Genomic DNA, 21,517 nt, shown 5'->3' on the forward strand with positions numbered 1-21,517 from the left:
TCTGTGACAAAAAACTCAACTTATCAAGGCAGAAGAAGCTCTGTTTTTTAGAAGATTCTTCATATTGAGTCAGTCTAGAATTTCTACCCACAGGGGTCCGCCTTCCACCCTGTGGGGCCCTGAAAAATAAGTCTAATTTCTTTTCTATTTGACAGCTCTTCAAATTTATGAAGACAGTTACCTTGTACCCCTGGGGCGAAACCCTCTGCTTCCTTTAATATTTCCTAGTAAGACATAGTTCCCAGCCTTGTTACATCCTGGTCCCTTTTCTGTGCACAGTTTTTCTTTGCCAAGCCTTGATTGGAGACAGTATTCCACGTGCATAATGACAAACACTGGGCAGCATTGTAACCCCACCATGCTTTACATGTTAGACTTCTATCGATGCAGCCTAAATCAGCATTATTTTGGCAGCCACACTTCACTGAGGACTCAGAGTGAGTCACCTAAGACCCTTTAGTCTTACTCTTACATGCATCTGCTAAGATACCTCTGCCCCCAGCTGCCTTTCAGCAGTTGATATTCCAGGGCAGGACTCCCCACATTTATCCCTGTTAGAGTCAGCCCATTGCTCCAACATTGCATTTGGCTTATGTTACATAATGGTGTCTCTTTCCCTCCTGGCTTTGTGTTATCTGGAAATTCGGTGCAGATCCTCTGGGTTTTTGTTCAGAGCACTGTAATAAAAGTCCCAAAGTCTGGGCCATGGAGAGAGCCTTCTGCCATCCTGATGGTAACTGGTGTGGTCTGAAGGTTTTGAAGTCGAAGGAACCTGGTTTGACTTGTGGCTTTGAGTCAGCTGGTTAGACTTTGAATTTCAGTTTCCTCATCTGTAAAATGGGATTGTGTGGATTAAGGGGGAAGATGCAGGGAAAGCACTTAGCATGCAGTAGATGCTGCACAAATATCTATTACCTCCACCCTTCAGGTCAGCAAGGATTTATTAATCAGCATCTTTAGGTGATGGTTACTTAACAGTTATTTGTCCAATTAGTTATATTAGAATCCAGGCTTATCTTTCTTCATCTTGTCCACAACATCTCGTCAAGTACATTGTTAAAATCCCACTTACATAGTGCGGTCTCTTCATGAAATCAGGGCAGAGAAAGAGTAAACAGCAGTCAGATTCTACCTGCATGTAAACTTAGGAAAAGTAGTAAGCTACCAATGAAGTTGGTTAACCTTGAAAACCGTCAACATTCAGGCCCCAAGCACATACTGGGCAACCACTATGTGCTTGGCAGTGAGCTGGGGATGGGCTACAGTTTTACAATGTTTTAAATGCAGCATCTGTGTTCAAGGAGCAAGGCTGGAATTCTAGAGTCATAGGGGCTAGTCTGGGTCACAGGACTGAGTGATTTAGATCTGTTTGTTCATATATCCAGTCAACAAACATGCACCCTCCCCACACTTCCATTCCTTCCCCCCCCTCCTTAGGTACTAAAGAGGAGGGGCGAGTATAATAAAAAAGACAAGGTCCCTGTATTCAAGGAGTTTAACATCTAAAAGGGTTGGGAGTTCTTTGAGCTAAAGGCCCTCTTAAATGCTTGAGATGCAAAAATAAGACAGATTCTCCGTCCTCTCAGTACTAAAGTTGTATCTTGTTATGAAATGTTTATTTTCTGTAACTATTTGTTTCCTTCCGTCTCACTCACTGGACAGCTTTTCTACGGTAAAGACTAGAGCCACCGGGAAGTTGTCTGCCACACAATAGGTGCGGTCACTGAATGGAATCGCTCCAGGCTTGAGTTTCCGCTTTTGAACAAGAATGACAGCTCCACTGGGATGCCTGGAGGTCAGGACGAATGAAAAGAACGTAAGAACACTTGGATGGAAAAGCCTTCTGGAAATACTAAGTATTTTTTTCTCTCGTTTGGACTGTGGCAAACCAAGATGTTTTGGGAAGGGTCTGGCACTCTGTGTTCCTAAAATTGGTCTCCTAGATGGAGTTGGAGGAAAGGGAGTGAGGGAATGTTGCTTTCGTCAGGATGTCCCGAGTGAAAAAGGGCGAGGGGGAGTAAGAGCCCTGAGTCAGAAGCAAGTCAGGGACCTAGAGAAAAGGGACATCGCAGGCGACTGCAAGGAGTGCGGCGTCTGCACCCGCAGTGGCCAAGGCTAGCGGGAGACCTGAGGGGAGAGAGGACAGGGGCGAGGAAATCCAGGGAGAGCGCGCGGATTGGTCCTCTCCGTGGGGCGTGCGCTTCTGTGCGCCAAGCGATTGGTGGCGGGAAAGTAGCAGGTAAACCGGCCCCCGCCGCCTCGCCATTGGTCAGCGGCCTCTCTAGCTGCCACACAACTGGCCAGCAGGCCGCCGAGCCGCGCGCGGATTGGCCGGGGGCGGCCGCCCAGACCGGCTCCTTTCGAGCGCTAGGATTGGCTAGCGGGAAGAGGCAGGTATCCGGGCTCCGCGACTCCTCCATTGGTGGGCGGGGAAGGGGGGTTGGGCACAGCGATTGGTGGGCGGGGGGCCGGGCCTGGGCCGGCGGGGAGCGGATTGGTCGGAAAGTAGGTTAGTGGTGCGACATTTAGGGAAGGCAGAAAGTAGGTCAGGGACGGAGGTGCCTGTTTACCCGCGCCGGACTCACCGCCGCCGCCGCCGCGGGATCCGAGTGGGGGCGCGGGTGCGGGCGCTCCCGGCGAGCCACGGTGAGTGTCGGGCTGGCCGCGGCCAGCGGCGCGGCCGCGGGCACCCCGTCGGGGCCGTTAGCACCCTGGCAGGCGCGGCGCCTCAGCCGCCGCCCGGGGCGCAGCCCGGCCGCCGGGGAGCCCTGACCGACGTGCCCGCTGCCGGCCTTAAAGGGCCCGTGCCCGCTCCCTGCCCCCACCCGGGCCGCGGGGAGGCTGCGCTCCTTAAAGGCGCCGCGCCCGTCCGCCCCCATCCTCACTCGCGGGGGTTGGCGCTGCGGGGTAGAGCGGGCAGAGGTGCCGCAGGCGCCCTTAAAGGGACCGGGAAAGAGTCTGCGGGAATACCCACCTCCCCTCTGCGGGCATCGCTACCTGACCCGGGGGGTGGCGGGGAGAGGAGGTAGGAGCAGCCAGCTGCCTCTTAAAGGGACAGCTCCACCCTTTGGGAGCAGTGACCCGGCTGAGGGCGAGTCCTAGGATGTATCCCTGGAAGGTTCGGGGACCCCCGAGGCGACCATCCTTGACGGCTGCACCCCAGGGGCGTTGGGCGAGAGATGCTGCTTCTGCTCTTCCTCCGCCTCCTCCACTTCCCTTTCGGGAGCCTGCGGGGCTGGGTGGGGGCGGGGAGGGCGTCTCCGCCGGGCTTGGGGAGTCCGAGCCCCCCGTTGCCCCTTCGGCCCTGTCGCGGGTGCTGCCGCTGCACCCGGGTATTCCCCGCCGGAGATGCGGCCGACCCCAGCCTGCGAACTTTCGTCCGGCCTGCGCCATCTGGGTCCTGGGCAGCCCGGGGAGGATCCCCCTTGGGTCTGCGAGCAGGTGCTCCACGGCACGGGGATGTCGCCCGGCGCCCAGGTGTGGGCCCGCCGCCCGCCCTGGAGTCCTGGAGACCGCAGCGAGGCTGGGTTTAGCACGGGGTTTGACAGATGTCAAAGAAAAAGCTTCCCGCTCACGATTGCCGGACGTTGACAGCCAAGAGAGCTCTTGTTTGCTCAGGGGAATAAGTGGAAGAATAGAAATTAATGCCGACCTTGTGGGGCTCGAGTCAGTCACCCCGAGGGGTCGTGGGAACCGGCTGCGGAACCGAGGGCAGGCGCGGGGGAAGGAAAGGCTGCACTGGACATGGGCGTCTGTTGTCAAGTTTGTGCGGGCCGGTGGGGTATCAGGCTGTCCCCCCTCACCTCACCTTTCCCATCCTCTTTTCCCTCCCCTGCCTCGGCCCCTTCCGAGTCACCTAGTGTTGTTTTGGCACTTTTGCGCGTGCTGTCTCCTCTCCCTGCTTACATAGCTACTCCTCGGCAAGGAATTATTAGCCAAGTTTTATCACTCAGCTTCCAGAAATTAGATTCGAAGAAGCATTTCTTGACCGTACGTGTATTTCCAGGATCTTCGTTTTTTAAAAAATCCATAAAAGCTGCCCATTAGCTGCATCTAGTTTCGCACAGTGCTTGCTTGTCATTTGTCCTCCTGACATCTGCTGCTGTTCCTTCCTTTAATCTATTTTTATATGACAACTATTATTTTAATTCTTCTTGTCTCATTGATATCAGGATCTGTCAATTGGGTTGGTGGAGTTTTTAATTAATGTACTGGTTGAATCATGAGCTTAAAATAATCATTGCTGCTCCTGAGCAGTTTTGAATAATCTCATGCTCTCCGTGCTTGCAAGATTTTAAAAAGAAAAAAAAAATCACTGCTGTTAAATTTGATTTCCATATCAATGAAACTCTAAAATATTTTTTTAACACAAAATTGAATCTTTCACTCCATGCTCTGTTACTGAATTCACTTTACTAATAAGTCTTTAAAACACTTTGTTGAACATATTTAGAAGGCTTTAAAATTTCCTGGGCAGGATTTGAAATTGTCTGTATTATCTAAAGCTGGATCTGTAGGGGCATTTTTGGTTTTGATTGTAGATGTAGCCAGTGCATAATAATAGTAAGTTAAAACTATGGTTAAATTTATACCTTATTCCAACCCCTAGAGTTTAGAAAGAGGAAAAGAGAAAGGAGCAGGTGTGGTAGAAGAGCACTTGTTTGAGAGAATCTCCTGGTTCTAGCCCAAACTTGGGCTTTCATGGCTGTGCTACTTGGGGCAAGTTCCTGAACCTTTCTGAGTTCTACTTGCCTCAGGTGGAAGGTAAGGCAGTTGAACTAGGAGATCTCAGAGGTTCCTGCTGCTCTAAAGTTCTGTGCATCTCTAAATATTTAATACAGCTGAATTCAGGTTGGTATTTACCTGCTGGAGCCTCCAGAATATCTGAGCTGAAGTCCTATTTTCTTGGGAAACTTAGATCAACAGATGGTGTTTTAAAGAATCCATTTCAAATGATTTATAAAATGATGACTACTCAGGAATTTTTCTGCTATTTGCAGAAGAGGTTCGCCTACCACAGAGAGGAAAAGGAAGTGGCCCTACTTTCAGATTTATCGCTCCATACCAACGATCTCTACGCAATTTATATACTAAACAATGGACAGGCACTGTAGAAAGACTTGTTAACAAAATGCATAAGCATATGTAAAAACGAAATATTCTGTATCTCTCTTTGGTATAAGGGTTGCCTTCCTTCTATGGGCTTTCTTCTATTTATGAGTCCATCAACTCATGGTGGTTGGAGAAAGTCAAATATTAAAGAAACAGTTTCTGCCCCATGTGATGTTACAGTCATAGGTAGTGATTTTCGTTAACATCGTGGTAGCAGTTGCAGGGAAGTAATTTTTTACTTCCTTTTTAGACCTCGAGGTTTAGTTAGGAGCCTGGAAATACAGGTATGTCACCCTTCTCCACAGTCTTTTCTCTCATTGCCACTTCATCATAATACCCAGACTTACCCCAGACACCCACCCTGGCTTTTCTCCTCCCTCTGTCTCTAAACAAGACCTGCTCTGACTTAAGCTCCCTCAGCATCTCTTCCTTCCGGCTCAGAATGTCTTGTCCCTTTCCCCCATCTCTCCGCTTTTCCTCCCAGTTTGGAAAAAGCAAGTGAATTTCTCCCCTGTTCCCTCTTCTTAGACCCTCAATTTGGGCAGGAGCCTGGTATCTGGTAGCAGGACCTGGGACTTGGGTTGGGTGGTGTGTCCTTGGACAAGTGCTAGACTCCTCTGACTGCAGGCTCCTCCTCTGTGGTGTGATGAAGGAGCCTGCCTCCTACAGTCCCTGTGAGCATCAGGGGAAATGATGTGGGTAAAACGCCTGGCACACAGGAAGCCCTCCCTCAGTGTCTGCTGACACTCCCTCTCAGTGCTGCCAGGGTCCTGTCGGTCCTGTCACAGGAATATCCTTCGTGCTGTTTGCCCTCAGTCTCCTTACCAACTCTAGAAAAGCCCTTGTCTTGATTGAGGAGGGAAGGATGGAAGGGGAAGAAACAGGCCTGTTGTGGGCCACTGTGCAGTGGGCAGCTTTCATGTGTCTGCACTTGGTGCCCCTGGGTCCCCTGTCTCGCTCCCCTCCCTGCCTGGCAGCCTCTCCCAGGGCTGTGAACGGTCACCCCCTCCACTCTCTCATCGGCTCCACTCTTAGCTCCTGTACCCTCTCTACTATCCTTCTTCATACTTCATCTCAAATATCTGCAAAAACTTTAAGTCTTGAATTCCAGGGCCTCATTCTTAGTCCTAAATTGTTGTTCTTTGCCCTTTTGCAGCTTATACCCACCTGTCTTTCCCTCCTTTTTGAAATCTCCTCCTCCCTCAGCCTTTAGGTCACATTGCTTTCTTGGTTTCCTTCCTGCACACCCTAAAAGTAGGTGTCTTTTTGGGCCTCTGCTCTTCACACTAGCCCAGTGGGCTCAGGTCCCCTTTCCAGTCCTGATGTGTCTCTCCTGCTTCAGCTGCTAGCAGGTCCATTGTAGACACGGCAGCCTATTGCCAGCATCCGTGGCCTTGGAGTTACAGGTTGCAAACTGCTTGCAAGCATGGTCTCATTTCATCCTCATGACAGCTGTACCCCTTCACCATCAGGCTGTCCTGAGAGGGACTTTGGTTGGGTGGTTAAAAGCACAGACTTTGGAGCCAGATTTTATATCCTAACTGTTTCTTACTAGGTTTATGACTTGTGGTCAAGTTGCTTTGCTCTCTCTGTCTTGGTGTTCTCATCAGTAAGACTGGAATCACTTTAGTCCTTACCTCAGAGTGTTGCGTTGTGGATTCAATGAGTTAAAGAATTAAAAATACATGAAGCTCTTCATGGAACATAGTAAACGTTCATGGATGTTAGCTGTCAGTCTTGCTGCTCCTTCTTGCGTCTCCACACGCAGCCCACCTGGCTGTGTGCACGGGACTGTCCAGTCAAGCTGAAGAGCTGTCTGCTCCCTGGACCAGCCCTTGGCCCGTTCTATGCCTCAGCCTTCTCTCATCCAAATCCTACTCTTCTTTAAGATCCAGCTCAAATGCTTGGTCCTCCTGCAGCTATTTCTTCATTTTGTTTTTCTTCCTCCCCACACTGGGCAGCAGTGTCCCCAGCCCTTGATCTAGCTCTAATTATTTTAGGTACTGCTGCATCCCATATCGTGTTGGGCTGTCTCTGGGAATATCTTACCTGCTGGTTCCAGGCCAAGCACTTTGTGGGGAGTTCATCTTGGTTTCCCCAAATCACAGGCATAGGGAGCCTTCAGGATACGCTTGTCCAATCCCAATTAATGATCTTGAGGAGGAGGAGATGGGGTGGGATAGGCGCTCAGGGACTAAGCACATGGAGGGAAGGGGATATACCTGTGGAGAGGTGGGAGCATGAGAGGAGGGATGCAACAGGGGCACGAGTGGGCGTGGCCATGAGTAGTTAGGTCTGCATGGAAGGAGGGATTGAGTTGGGGACCTAAAGTCGGGGAGATGAGATTGGGTAAGCTTTAGTCATCTTTGCTTCAGGAGAACGTTGAGTGCTGGCACATGATGGGAAATTATTTTTATGTTAGTACATGCTGTCCTTTTAAATAGGGTAAACTCATGCTTATCCAGCCTGGTTAAAGAAGGGGATGGATGGTCTGTCTAATTTAATATTCTGGTTAATACTCTACCCATTAGATTTTGTACATATGCTGAGTAAAACATTTACAAGTACTTATGCTTTCAACTACTGTTTGAAATGTGTGACCTGGGCAAATTAACTAGCTTCTTTGAGTCTGATTTACCTCATTTGCAAAATAGAAATAATAATGATGATGGTAATGGCAGCTAACATTTATTGAACATTCTCTAAGTGCCAGCAGATATGTTAGTCACCTTATGTTTATTAACTTGTTTAATCCTCATAACAGCCCTATGAGGTAGGTACCATGATTATCCTTATTTTACAAGTGAGGTGGTTTTGTGAACTGCCCAGCTGGTATGGGGTGGAGCCAGATTGGTGCAGGGGGACGGGGGAGGGACGGACACTTCCCAAGTCTGCTGTCTAACCACTGCGGTAGATGCCTGCTGGGAGGAACCACTGGATTTGATCCCGTGTCTGAAGCAGCCAGCACCAGGCCAGGAGCCAGGCAGGCCCGAGGTGATTGGTGACCAGTCTTATTGCTGACAGACACGGTGTATACCTCCTTTTAAGCAGGACTGAAGTCCTCTGTGGTGGGACACAAGGGGTGCACGTCTGGATATTACCCAGGTGTGAGTTACAGGGGCTTGTGAGTGTGCATCTCACATCCTGTTGTACATTTCTGTATCTCTTGCTTCCTCCTGCCTTTCTGCGGCGTTGCTCTGACGTAAGCCTCATGTGGCTCAGCCAACCCCTCCCCAGGCAGCTTGTGTGAGATGAACCTCCTAACAGAACTCCTCACCCACTGCCCCCGCCGGACCATCTGCGGAGAGCGTCACGGGGAGGAGACCTTTTGTAAAGTCTCTCACCTTCTTCCTCTCTCCAGCTTCTTACCCCAAAGACAGATGTCCACAGCCTTAATGTGTACGTATATATAAATATATTTTTTAATGCCAGTTGTTCCCCAAATACATTTAGATAGTAAGGGAAACATTGTTTTATCTCAAGAACCTGTTACATAAAAATGTGTTATATAATGTTCAAATGTATACTGCATGGTGAAATTAGATACTACTTTTTTTTTTTCAAAGAATAGAAAGATAATAAACACAGGCTATACTGAAGGTAATTAAACTCAGATTTGAAAGGCATGGAAAGACATGCCCTGCCCTCAGAGTTATTGTTTTAAATCTCTGTTCACCTTCTTGAATGCTCCAAGTATAGAATGTTTGGGAAGTTGACCTGAATCTGCCATGGAATGCTCCTGTGAAATACTCTGGAAGTCGTCTTTTTTGGGGGGGCGAAGAGGGGGGATGTCTCCTGCTCACTTATATCTCTCTCATGTTTAAGCAGAGGGAAGAGGCTCTTTTTGCCTCCCTCATGCTTAGACCATCAAGGTCATACTTTAACCAGTTTTCTGCTCTACCTTCTACTTCCCTCAGTTCCTCCCACATGATGTGGCCAACTTTGCCTTCCAAGAACAGCCCTGCTGCCAGTGGCCTGTGGTTGACACTTCTGTATCCAGTCTTCCAGGCTCTCCAGAGTCTGACTCTGTTCCCCCTGCTCACCAGCCCTGCTCCCTGCCTCTACCTCCATTTGCAGACCAAGCCCAGTGCCTGGGGTTCAGTTCTGCTTGTCCCTGCCCAGGCCACCCCATGCCCTACTCTCTCCTTCTGTCTGTCTTCCCTCAGCTCTCTCCCTTGACCTGAGAGGCCTCTCTTCTTGGCCCCAGCCTGCCTTGAAACTCCCTTCTTTGTGAAACCTCCTCTGATGACATTTGTCCCCTTTGTGCTCTCTCTCTCACACTTTTTTAACTTTTGATTGCCAGCCATTCATTCAGAAGCATTGGCACTTCATAATTAGCATATTGATCATATCGATTCCAATTAGGATGGTCAGTTCTCTCATTTTTTAATTGTCTTATGAATAATTACCTTGTCCTCACTCCCCACCCTCCAATTCTACTCATTGACTCATTCAGTGAAGTTTATTGGATGCCTGCCGTGTGCATAGCAGTGTTCCAGGCACTGAAGGTACAGCAGTGAACAAAACAGTCCCAGGGGAAGGAGACAGACCGTAAACAGTTAAGCATGTTAACTCCTGGTAGTGCTAGATGCTAGGTAAGCAACCACATAGAGTAAAACAGTAGTGATGATGAAGGAGGTTGCTTTAGCTGGGTCCTCGGGTGAAGAGGTGACATTTGAGCTCAGCTGCAGGAAGATGTGGGGAAAGTATCTTAGGAAGAGGAAACAACCAGTGCAAAGGTCCTGAGATTGGAAGTAGTTTTGTTTTTGAAGTAAAATAAAGGCCAGTGTAACTGGATTTTTAGTTCCTTGAGTTTAGATGTTTTATCCTCCCTGTAACCCTTAGCTCAGTGCCAACAGCCCTGTAAATACTTGCACTCAAAACTGGAGCATTTGCCCTTGGTTATACATTGTACAAATAGCAGTTTACCATATCCTGCTGAGAAGGCTTTTAATAAAGCATTATATTGCACATAAACAAATCAAGGGTTTGAAGGGTTTTCTCATAAATATACTCCTAGCATGTATCACTAACTATTACTGGTTTTGTTTTGTTTTGTTTTGTTGTGGTACGCGGGCCTCTCACTGTTGTGGCCTCTCCCGTTGCGGAGCACAGACTCCGGACGCGCAGGCCCAGCGGCCGTGGCTCACGGGCCCAGCCGCTCCCCGGCATGTGGGATCTTCCCAGACCGGGGCACGAACCCGCGTCCCCTGCATCGGCAGGCGGACTCTCAACCACTGCGCCACCAGGGAAGCCCTATTACTGTTTTAATTATGTCTAGTGCAGAGCTTCAGACTTCAGAATTCTGTTTTATATGCACAGCCGTCTTAAAAACAGATTTTTGTTTCAAAAGTTCATTTGTAAGGCATTTGATGGAAACTTGGGATAAATTTTTCTATAGAAAAAAATGAACTAAATGGTGGTTTGGTTCCCAGGCAAGCCCACAAAAGCCATTTAGTGCTGACTCTAGCTGAAACCATACTATTTAGTACTAAAGGGTTATCAGCATTAATTAAGCCTTCTGAAGCTAGACCCCCATCTATATAGCGTTAAAGGTCATTTACTACTAGTGTTAATGGGACCCATTTACCTAAGTCACTTCTCCTACTATTTTTCTAGTCTGACAAAAAGGTTTATAAAAGGGATTTTTGCCTTTGTGCCTTTAAGATTTCGTTTCATGTGTTATAAATGAGACAGTGGTGTGGAGAGTGGGGAAAACTGCGGGCTGGGAGCTGGGAGAGGCCTGGGCTCCAGTCTTTGCCAGCCACTGACTTGCTGAGTAACTTTGAGTAAGTTGCGCTCACTGAACTTTGATTTCTCAGGTCCTTCTTGGCTATAAAATCCTGTTTTCTCAATGTCACGGGAAAACATGCATGTATTTCATTGTTCAAACCTGCCCTCCAGTAGCTACCTCCACTTTCGTTTTGAAGAAGTAGGTGGCACACAAACAATGAGGAACTCAAGAAGTTCCCATGTGTGGTACCCAACAGTTATGCCTTCAATATGAGCCTTGATTTTAATCTGCTATCTCTCTTGAGGAGTGGAAAGAAATTTTGTCCTAGAACTTTTGGTCCAGATAAGATTCCTGTGTTCTTCATCAACTTATCTTCCATGTAATTATGTAAATCATTTTTTCTTTTTAACTCTTAGGGATAAAAATGGTGACTCTGGTTTGTTGCTTTTGAAATATACTTATAAGTGCCCTTAGGGAATGGAACGAGTTTGCAGGAGAGAGCAGAGCTGAAGGAGTGTGGGATCAAAAACAATTTTAAATGTTAAATGCAAAGCTATTTTCAGTATCCTGCTGGAGGAAAAAAAAAATTTTTTTTTTGAGACTTTAGATTAGAAGAGGTTCCTGCTCCAAAGGAGAAGAGCTTCAGGTTTTGCAGTGGTGAAAACTACCCGATCCTTTACCTACCACCCCTCCCTTCCTGCTCTCCCACCTCTGAGTTGTTTTTGGCCTCAAGAGCCACATTTGCTATTTGAGAGGTTTGATATTTAAGCAATGCTAGTCTCAGAGCTCAGCTGGGACTTAGGGTGTTAGAGGCTTAGAGTTCAGCTGTCTTAGGGTGCAGAGTGCTACATGGCGAACTTCCCCAGTAGATTCTAGAATGAGGGAAGCCTCATTGGGAGTGACAGTGCACTTTGAGCTCTGCCTCTGTTTGGTTACTTGTGAATAGTATGTTTCATTTTTTTCTTTTTCCGTTACTTGAAGGCATAACAAGAGGAGTTGGTGCAGGAAGTTGTTGCTCTGCGGATCTCACATGGGAGCTAGAGGGTGGCATTATACCCAGCGTTCCTCCTTAGATCCTGGAATACTGGCAGGAGTTTTGTCTGTTTTTTTCTCTGCTGTATCCCCAGCAACTAAGACAGTGTCTGCACAGAGTAGTCAATAAATTGTTGCTGAGTGAGTGAGTGCAGCTTGGGAAAACCTCAACTTTCCCACCCTAACAGTATATAGGCTCACGTGCTTGGTCTTGCAGTGTACTTTGGATTTTAGGATACTGTTTCCTTTTGCCACCTGTGTTTTTCTTATTCTTCAGGTTGGCCAGATATCGGTATCTTTTATTGATGATCAGGACTTAGCTGGCCATGGATGTCCCTGCCCTGCTGATGTTCATCGTTATGTTATCTTTAATTGGCTCCAAAGTACAGCAGATCAATAGCTGAGCCACATCAACTAAAAGAAAACCTACTGCATATTTCTTTGGGTGTAGTACTATATATTTCTTTATTCAGTCAACAGATACCTGAAGGGCAATATACCAGGCACCATGGAGACCCAGAGGAAGAACAGAAATAGTTGTTGTGGCCAAGGAGCCTGCAGTTTTATCTGCAGATGGATAAACCAAGGCCACATATAATGCCAATAAAGTGGTCTAGACGATCTATAATTGCTACAGGAATTCAGAGACTAGAGAGTTCTTTGTGAGTTGCCACGTGAGGGAGGAGGCTTCATGGAAGTGATCAGATTTAATCCAGACTTTTTAAGGATGTGTAGAATTTCGATTCACAGAAAAGGGTAGCACAGGTATTTCCAGGGAGCAGGTGGGTGGGAACACATCATAATTAAAAGCACAGAGATAGGAATGACCAGCTTGTATTCAGGGACACAGCCTTGCCTAGAATGGAGGGTTCTTCATTTCAGACGATAATAATTGCTAATATAGAGAGAGTTCTTATGATGTCCTTAGCACTTCACATATATTACCTGATTTAATGCCTACAAAACCCCATGAAGTAGGTACAATTATTAGCATCATTTTAGAAATGAGGAAATTGAAGCACAGAGTTATCCAGTAACCTGCCTAAGGTCACATAGCTAAGAAGCAGTGGATCCAGGTGTAAAAACCAAGCCATGGAGACTCTTGACCAGTGGAATCCTCTGTCTCCCACTGTCCTCCAGATGCAGGATTTGGGCTTGGCTGGGGGTTTTAGAGTCATGAGCTGGAAGTGGACAAGACTCTATTTAGTCCACTCCTTAGTTTTGTAGAAGAAGAAATTCAGCAAGGTTAAGTGGCAAGTCAAAGTTTACCTAGTGAGGTAGAGAGTGGTAAAAAGCCACTGAAGTTGTTTTATTATGATTATGATTTTAGTGATGTGAAATGATGCTCCCTAAAGCATTAGTCCAGTGTGAATGTTCCAGCTGGATTGCAGCAGAGGGACTAACCGCAGCAGAGACCTGATATGAGGCTACTAGCTGAATCCAGACAGAGATTCACCTCAGCGGAGCCAGAACTGGGAATTGTCAGTTATGTTAATCGGCATGGCTGTTTTCAGTTGCCCTTTAGAATTCTAGAGTGTGGGGAACATCTGCTTGTGTGAGTGGCTTTTAAGTATGTGAACCTGCAGTGTACTGGGACCGAGACACCTTGGTTAATGAATTCTTGAGAAGCAAAGCACCATTATGGAAGTCAAACGTTTAAAAACAGATACCCACATTTTCCAGAAAGGTTCCCTAATTGGGAACCGGATAACCTGCATTCTAGACTGTTTCTGCTACTTACGCAGCAGATAGTTTAAGCCAAATAACTTAATGTCTCAAACTGTGGCTGATGCCTTATCTGTGGAACAGGTATAACAATTCCTGTCCAGCCCCTTACAGTGTGGTTTTGATGCTGGAGTGAGATAAGGAAAGAGTAGGGGTTTGGGAAGCGGTAAAGTTGCTCCCTGGTTGTAGGGAGTAGCAGCCGTGGTGTTAATAGTGAAGGTGTACTAGCCTTTCAGGGAGAGCCCGGAGGGCACCGAGGTAGTTCCCCTGCCTCCAGGGTGTATTTAGGGATGTGGCGCTGTCCACCAAATGGGTGCTGACTAGCCTCATTTTGCTGGTGTAGGGCCGTGTTTTAAAGATGATGATATATTGCACCCTGAGAGATGGGGGGCCAGCCTCGGCGTAGATAGAAAAGTTAGACACAGAAATCCTAGTTAATCTCTTCTCCTCTGTGCACACCTCTCAGGCTAGTGATGGACAGCTATGAACCAGAAAAACAAGTGTCAGGCTCTAGCCAGCTGGCCAGCTGGGCATTCTTAGACGTTTCACCTATCCTGGGGCAATAGGAAGAAGTCCAGAAGAACCTTGATTGGTTTGGGGAATTAGTGGGTGATTCAGCATGCTGTCCAGGTAATACTTGGTTATAAAGCTTGTAGCAAACTCTTGATATGAAGGACTATAGATTTGCCAAATCTTAATAACTGTTAGTATTGCATGATGTACTTATTATTCATAATAATTATTATAGCAGTACTTAACCTTCGAGTGTTTACCATTCTGCCGAGAACTATGCTAAGTGCCCACATGGCTTTTCCCATTTAGTACTCACAGTAGCCCTGTGGGGTGGGCACTGTCAGTCCCACTTTCTAGTTAGGGAGACTGAGACCCAGTGCCTTTGATGGTACACAGTGAGTGGAAAAGCCATGATTCAAACCCAGGACAGTCTCACTCTGGAGCCTGCACTCTTACCTGATGCATTCTTCTTCCTCCCTTTTCCTGGGACCCAAAAATGCTTTCTGAATCTGGTTTTGAGGTTTCTGACAGCACAGTGGGTCTTTGAAAGGCATTTTTGGTTGATAGTGGCCATGTCTCTCCCTCCTTCACGGCCATGGCTGACATCTAGCAGCTCTTGCCGGCTATCCTGTGGCTTGTGAGCAAATGGATGGCAAGGATGAATGCAGCAGATTGACTAACTCTTGCCAGCTAGTGCCTATGGGGGGGGTTTCAAAGAGGGAAAGAGAGGACTATGAAAGAATTGCTCTGGGTCAGTTTTTCAAAAAGTGGCTGGGTAGTTGGTAGTCCGCTCCAGTTTCACGTTGATGCTCGTCAAAATCTCACAAAAGCCTTTCCCGAGGTCACGGTCATGATAACAACGCCATCCACCTTTCATGTGTGATTTACAAAGTAGTTTTTACATGTATTGTCTAGTCTTCACCACTGCCTTATGAGGAGAGGAGTTATAAAGACTCATTTTGCAGGCTAGAAATACCTAGAGAATTTAAACTACTGTTCAGGGTCCCAAAGCTAGTCAGTGGCAGAGTCAGGCTTAAACGCCACTTTTCTGACAACTTCTACTTTCTTCCCAAGTTCCTCTTTGCTTACTCTGTTGAAGATGTTCTTAAGTGTTCTGATTTACTATATTCAGAGGTCAGCAGGAATTATTGAAGTAAAGTGCTACAAACTACACTGTTACTGAATCAGAATAAATGAAAGGTCATGTGATTGGTTATTGTGTTAGGTTTAATTGATTTGCACCTACTTTTTTTTTTTTTTTTTTTTTTTTGCGGTACGCGGGGCTTTCACTGCTGTGGTCCCTCCCGCTGTGGAGCACAGGCTCCGGACGCCAGCGGCCATGGCTCACGGGCCCAGCCGCTCCTGCGGCATGTGGGATCTTCCCGCACCGGGGCACGAACCCGGGTCCCCTGCATCAGCAGGCGGACTCTCAACCACTGCGCCACCAGGGAAGCCCATGCACCTACTTTTGATGGTACAGAACACAACAAAGATCTTCTGCGGTATATTATTGGACCAGCAGCCCTTCTAGCTTTAAAAGTCCCAAGGCTTTAATAGACACTAAAACATGGAGTTTATGTAATTCCTTTAAAAAGTTGACCATCGAGTTCTTGGTTGGGAACACAAGCTCTTATTATCACATTGTTTCCATGGAGAAATGAGCCTTGATTCACATGATTTCAGCTCTTGGTGCCTTTTCTAGGAATGGAGTAAACTGCTGTAGGAGAGAGAACTGGTGGTGTTATCACTTAGAGCTGTCTCCCCTCCTGTTACTATAGGAGGCTGGTTTGCTTTTCTGGGCCCTCTCAATTTTCCTGAGACCTGAACATAAATCATCTTGGAGATCGTTAATTTCATTTTTGAAAAGTTTTCCATGAAATAAACCTGAATGGGATACTTTCTTATATAGTTTTGAACATCCCCTTTAAGGTATTTAATTGGCAACAAGGGGCTTTGCTAAGAGAATGTAGAACTGGTCTCACTCAAGCTTCTTGTATTAGATGGGACACAGAGCAAATTCCTGTATTAGGGAGCTCCACAGACACATTGGCTGAAATTGGGTGGAAACTGATTTCTTTCTCATGTACCAGTTTAGAGTAGATAAGGGCCCAGGCCTTCTGTCTTCAACACGTGGCTTCCACTTGGTGGTTGAAGGTGGAAGCTTCAGTTTTTACTGTCTCCCAGGGGAAAAGATCAGGGAGTAATACATGCAGTCGTTTTAAGGGCAAGACCTGGAAGTAGCATATTCTTTTATCCCATTGGCCAGAACTTAGTCCTATGGCTACATTTCGCTGCAAAGGAAGCTGGGAAATATCTTCAGTTGGGAGGCCATGAGTCCAGCAAAATCTGTTTTTCAGGGTGGAAAGGAGACTGAACACTGGGGGAGGCTAGCAGTGTGCTACACTGTAGAAGGGAGTAAATAGGATCTGAAACTCTTGCCAGGAAAGCTGGGAAGATGCCTGAGTCCAGGGTCAGAATCTAAGAAGGCTTCCAGAAACCAGGACACGTACAGCCATCTAGAAGTCAGGGCAAACTCATTGCTGAGAAACGGGGCACTGGATGAAGAGTCAGAAAACCTAGATTTGAGTCTAGCTCTTTCATGTCATAACCTGGGGTAAAATACTCCAATGAACGTTTGCCTTATCATCTAGAATATGGGAACAATGGCGATGACCTTTCTGTCTCCCAGGCTTAGTGTGAGGATAGTGGATGGGGAAGTGCTCTGCAAACTGCAGCTCCATGGAAGTGGGCACAGCGTCTGTGTTATTCAGTGTTGTTCACCTTTGTGTCCAGAGCACCCAGCCCAGAGCCTGACATGGACACGTTTGTTGAATGAAGTGTGAACTATTATGAGAGGTGAAAAAAAAATGCCTTGTGCTAAGGAGCTCTTGATCCTGGATAGTCTTCTCTGCTAGATGGAAAGGTTCTTCTACTCTTCACTGGCCAAGGCCTTGGGGCTACATGTAAAACCACATACCCCACCAGGATGCAGGCAGACATCAGGGCAGCTCCCAGCCGGGTAGCACATGACACATATGTCCTTGGCAAGGCTGTTTGCTTACTCCACAGTTTAGGTCACAGAATACAACAAAATTGGAGATAAGACTTTCGTTTGGATGTCATGGTCCGTGAATGAGAACTGATCATCTTTAAATGGTTTGGTTCACCTGCAGATTGGAAGATAAAACTTTCCCAAGACCATTAAGACTTGATTTTTTGCTTCAAAACCATAAGATACAGTTATAAAATTCTTCTGTTGATTTGAAAAATGTGTGGCTTGTTCAAAATATATTTCTTGAAAATATGATATAGGTAAGAGAATACAAAGATGAGTTTAATCCTTCTATCTTATGGGCCATTTTTGTCTCAGCTGTAGTGATTTTTTTTTTTCTTTTGCTAAGGAAATGGGGGTTCAGTGGAATAATCACTTTTTTTTTTTAACTTCATGAAGGGTTTCTTTTATTCATTTTGTTATTTAGTTTGTTTATTCACTAAGGGTAAACTTCCTTCTTGGAAACCAATGGAGTGCTTTTAAGTGAACTTTACTGGAAGAGGGCAGGAACTGAAATTATATTCACGGTGTGCACTCAACTCTGTTAAAATTTCATTCATAGAAGGAGGGAAATGCACCAGTGTTATCAGTGGTTCTCATCTTGTGGAATTAAGAGGTGATTTTCATTCTCATCTTCTTCTCTGCGGTTTCCTATTTTTCAACAATGAGCATGTATTACTTTTATAATCATAAAAGGCCAGTTAAAAATTAGTCCCACAAATTAATACTCTCCAGCCAAATCAAGAATCTTTATTTTTGGCAACCTGGCCTGGGTTTTAAACCATCATGTTAACTCAGACCTATCCAGATTATTTTCTGACTGAGGCATTTAGGAACTTGTTATAAAGAGGATGTTTTCCTTTTGGAAATTGACGTAGAAAGCTAAATGTTTATAATGTGTTAGGAAAGATGTCCTGAGTAATGCTCCTCCTGGAATTTGACTAGCCTTTACTACAGTCACTTAAGGAAATGAATTTTGCAGGTTTCCCCTTCGCTGTGTGACTTGTTTTCCTATATCCTGTACTCTTGTGTCCCTCAGGTACCTCTGGCTCTATTACCCTGGGATTGCGTGACCTTGTCCTTTGTTCTCTCAGGACCCTTCCATTTCTAGTGTCCCCTCCATCTGTTCATGACTTTGTAGTTTTGGTTGTGGCTTCTTCCCACCGACATTTTTACAGAATGCAGAGGGCACATTGTTGTCCTTTTCCCCGTAGCAGCTTCCCCCTTGTCATGGCTCAGGTGAGTGGCCTGAGCAGTGCTTCTGGGGTGCGGTGAGGAGGAGGGGTCGGGACTGCAGGGAAGGGGTGGGGGCCCTGCGCTGGCCGAGACCTTTGGGGGAGGCACTGGGCCATCCATCCAGCACTTAGCCCACTCCTGGCAGGGCAGGCTCAGGCACAGCTCTTCGAGATGACTGCTTGGTGTTTGAAGCCAGGCAGTCTCCGAGCCATGCATTCATTTGCTATGATCCTGCAATGTGGCAGCCACTGTTCTAGACGCTGGCTGGGGGCACAGCGATGAGCAAGGCAGGCCTGGCCTCTGCTCCCATGGAGCTTTCATTCTGGTGGGAGAGAGAAGCAGTCCACGGAGAAATAAATGATAAAGATAATTACAGATGGTAAGAGTGGCCCCAGAGGTGGTTACATGCGCCCATTTGTAGTGGAGCAGGGGGACCAGAGTTGGAAGGCTTCCAAGGCCTGGCTCCTGCTATGTCCTCGGTACTTTCTGGCACAGAGGGGTGAGATCAGGGAGACCTCTGAGCTGCTTCTCCCATTCAGTCAGCCTGGGCCAGCCGGGATCTATAGGTGGAGAAAGCAAAAGCTGAAGGCATGAGCCAGGGGCCGGCTCTCTTGGTCCCTCCACCTGCCCGTCTCTGGACTGCCCAAGGTGCATGTCTATCTTTTCTGAACAGTGATGAGCCAGTTTGCACATAGGGGTCTAGATTTGTGCATGCCACAGCTTTGTCTAAAGATAAGCTTATATTCTCTCCCTAATTTCCAACTTTTAATGAGGACCAGCTTCTCATTGTCCCTCCAGTGGGACATTGGGCTGTTACCTTCGGACAACTAATTTTCATTAGCTTCACCCTGCTTCCCCATCACCCAGCCACCCCCAGTCCTTTCGCTTGTGCCTGAGTCTGACCTTTGCATGTATTTGGAAGAATTCACTGAGCTGTTGCCCTTTCTGAAACTCTTGATGACCAGCTCTCACAGGACCTTTTCGCCTCACTTATCTGCTTGGCTTTTGACTGCCCAGAAAAGCTTGGCGTTGGTCAAATAAAAGTAATTTTCCTGAACTCCCTTGTTGAGCCCTCTTTTATATTATACTTCTCTGTCAGACTAGGACTCAGCCATTCATCCTGCTCTTCGTGTCTCCTCTTTCGGAGAACCGGGACAGACAGGCCCCTCACCCCCATGGAGACTCAGCCCCCTTCCTCTACAGATATTATGACTGCTTCTCTGACCCTTCTCCTCCCATCTTCCTGCTCAAAGAGCAAAGCCTTTGAAGCTTGCCTCGTACCGGTTTGATGCAGTACAGGAAAACTTGAAGTTATCTGCCTCCTGAAGGGGTCTGGGGACTCACTTGGCTTCCAGAGCTCCCCCCCACCCCTCTCCCACCCACAAACTGTGCCGTTTAACCAGAGAACAAGTCATTCATGCAGTGATCATTTAACACTCCTACCAGGGCCTGCTTGGGAGGCTCTCTGTTACTAAATTCGGTTTTCTTGGGTGGGTGGGTGGGGGAGAGCTTGTTACTATTTTCATTCTTTTGGTGTTGTTACCATTCCTGTAAAAATATATCTACATACATGCAAGTGTATGTGTGTGTGTTTATGTATCTCCTTCTACTGATAACAAAGGCTTTGGAAGGAGTTGACCCTCAGAGGGCCTGGGTTTAAACCATGGGAGTGGTAGTGATCCTTGGGAAATAAATCCTTCCAAATAGTCGCCGGCTCACATTTGGTAAAGTTTTGTTTCAGCCTTAATTTCATAGTTTTCCCTAGTTTCTGAGATAACTTTGGTCCACTGTATTTAGCCTCCAGAAGAGAATAGTCATTGGCTCCACCCCTTAAATTCACAGACTCGGTGAGGAAGGCCTTTCATTGACTGCCTAGTGCCCATGACTCTGTCCAGCTCATGCAGCTTTTAGACATCGTCCCCACAGAGAGTGCTCTCCAGAGCTTTGGGAACTCAGAGGGACAAGGCACCTGTTACAGTCTTTCCAGCCCAAGCATATCTGCAGACCTCCTTTTCCTTGGCCACAACGTGGTAAATTGTGTCCAGTTTGCTCTGGAGTAAGCAATTTTATTTTAAAAAATTTAATCTGAAAGTTGCCCCAAGGTTGTCTGAATGCTGCCCTCTCTCCTCGTGTATTTTGACTGGTTAATATAGTGTCCTGGCCACACCTGCTGAGGAGGGATGGAAGAGGTAGCCCTTCCACCTGTTTTGAGACAGGATGGCCTGGATGAGGCTGCAGGGATGAGGGAGTCATCCATTCACTCAGCATCACTTGAGGGTCTACTGGTCACCTGGCATGAAGGGAAGCCACTGGAGTGTTGAGAGCAAGAAAATAATATCTGATCTATGTTTTTTAAGGACTCTTCTGGCTGCCTGTGGACTGAGGTGGGGATGACAAGCGTGGAGAGGGAGATGGGTTGGGTGGTGGTGGTTCTGGTCCAGGGAGCAATGCCGGCTTTGACACTGCTAGCAGGCTTCTGCGTGAGAGTGGCCAGGGCACAGACAGGCCTTCGCTGACTGCCCTTGCCATTTTCCCCAAGTGTGCAAGCCCTGCCAATCTCCTGTTCTATGACTGATGCTATTCATTCCACCTGGAATGTACTCATCCCCTGCTTCCCAGTCCTGGCCGATCTGCCACTGCCTAGCTGAGTACCTTGGGCAAGTTACCAAATCTCTCTTGAGCCTAATCTCTTAGGCTCTGTGAGCATCTATGAAAGAGTGATCATTGAACCATCCTCGTGGGATTGTGAGGATAATACGATACATAGTTGAGTGTGATTATTGCAGTAGCCTCCGAAGCAGTCTTCTGCTTCCAACCTTGCCTCCTTACTCTGTGCTCTCTGCCCAGTGATCCTGTGCAGAGGGGGTCAGCTCAGGTCATGCCTCCAGTTCAGAACCCTCTTGACAGTGGCTTCTTGTCTCACTCAGAGGGAAAGCCTTCTCCTGGCCCACAGGGCTTCCCAGTACTTCTCTGACCTCATCTCCCACCCCAGGGCCTGGTGAGGATTTGAGCAGACTGGATTCTGCGTAGCGCACTGTGGTGCATGTGAGCGACGCCCTCCTGAGCTGTGCAGTGCACAACTTGTGCGGCTGTCTGCACTGACCCTGCCTGCC

At 47.2% G+C, this 21,517-nt stretch overlaps 1 protein-coding gene across 1 annotated transcript in view; it reads left to right on the forward strand.

Annotated features, from left to right (window-relative positions):
* The first annotated feature begins 2,548 nt into the window (after positions 1 to 2,548).
* BMAL1 (basic helix-loop-helix ARNT like 1) overlaps positions 2,549 to 21,517 on the forward strand; it is a 104,017-nt gene continuing 85,048 nt past the window's right edge. Inside the window, exon 1 of the mRNA XM_065881807.1 lies at positions 2,549 to 2,646. The gene's annotated coding sequence lies outside the window, so the exon portion shown is untranslated. The remainder of the gene's footprint in view (positions 2,647 to 21,517) is intronic.

This window comes from Phocoena phocoena, chromosome 8, assembly GCF_963924675.1.
Source record: "Phocoena phocoena chromosome 8, mPhoPho1.1, whole genome shotgun sequence".
Taxonomy (NCBI): Eukaryota; Metazoa; Chordata; class Mammalia; order Artiodactyla; family Phocoenidae; genus Phocoena; species Phocoena phocoena.